At 41.8% G+C, this 1,379-nt stretch overlaps 1 non-coding gene across 1 annotated transcript; it reads right to left on the minus strand.

Annotated features, from left to right (window-relative positions):
* Positions 1-104, minus strand: LOC148574223 (small nucleolar RNA R71). The gene has a single exon (XR_015906038.1). It is a non-coding gene; the product is annotated as a small nucleolar RNA R71 (small nucleolar RNA).
* Positions 105-1,379: the final 1,275 nt, after the last annotated feature.

The raw sequence follows: 1,379 nt of genomic DNA on the forward strand, positions 1-1,379 counted from the left end.
AGGCTTCGATCTGAGGTTCAGACTTTTAGACAACAAGATGGTGAAACTCTCTACGAGGCATGGGAGAGATTCAAGGATTTGACAAGGAAATGCCCACCAGACATGTTCCATGACTGGGTGCAATTGCATATTTTCTATGATGGACTTTCTTATGAATCAAGGAAGGCTGTAGACCATTCATCAGGAGGTTCATTGAACAGGAAAAAGACTGTGGAAGAAGCCATTGAAGTGATTGAGACAGTGGCTGAGAATGAGTACTACTATGCTTCAGAGAGACACAACACTAAGGGAGTCATGGAGCTGAACCATGTTGATACAATTTTAGCCCAAAACAAGGTGTTTGCCAAGCAACTAGCAGAGCTCACCAGGAAATTAGAAATAAAGCAAGTGGCTGCAATACACACACAAGATCAAGAGGAAGTAAGCACTGAAGGAGGTGATTGGGAAGAGGCCAACTATGTGGGAAACCAACAAAGGCAATCATATGATTCACATTCCAACACTTACAACCCAGGATGGAAAAACCACCCAAACTTTGGGTGGGGGAACCAACAAACCCAACCACAAAACCACAAACCTTACAACCATAACCAACACAACAATTCCACATACCAAAACTCCAACCAAAGATCATACCAAGCCACACAAAACACTTACTCCCAACCATCATATCATGGCCAAAATAATCAACCTACCCAACCTAATCCGAACCAACAATTTCAAGATCAATTAAACAGGATAGAAGGAATGCTTGCGACCATGAGTCAAGACATAACCGAATTGAAAGCCTTTAAGGAAGAAGTAAATTCTAACCTGCAAAACCAAGGAGCTGCCATCCAGAAGCTAGAAAATCAAATTGTGTATTTGTCTAAGCAAACCCCTGGGCCAAGCGTTTCTCATGCTGCCAAGGCTATTGCAAGGGAAGAATGTAAGGCCATAACCCTCAGAAGTGGAAAGAATCTAAAGGAGATCTCAAAGGAAACCACAGAGGATGAAGCAAAGGAAAATGTGAGAGACAAGGAACAAGGACAATCTTTTACACCGTCTGCAACAAAAGAAAAAGAAAAAGAGGTCCTGAAGCCTTATACACCTAAAGCACCATATCCTTAACGTTTGATGAAAAGTGAAAAGGATGGCCAATTCTCCAGGTTCTTGGAGGTTTTCAAGAAGCTTCAAATCAACATTCCGTTTGCTGAGGCAATAGAGCAAATGCCACTCTATGCAAAATTCTTAAAGGAATTAATGACCAAGAAGAGAAGCTGGAGAAATGAGGAAACTGTGTTGTTGACTGAAGAATGCAGTGCCATCATTCAACACAAATTGCCTCAGAAATTGAAGGATCCAGGCAGTTTCCAAATCCCCTGCATCATAGGAGAAGT

The sequence above is a fragment of the Arachis ipaensis genome, chromosome B2, assembly GCF_059453495.1.
Source record: "Arachis ipaensis isolate K30076 ecotype BB chromosome B2, ASM5945349v1, whole genome shotgun sequence".
Taxonomy (NCBI): Eukaryota; Viridiplantae; Streptophyta; class Magnoliopsida; order Fabales; family Fabaceae; genus Arachis; species Arachis ipaensis.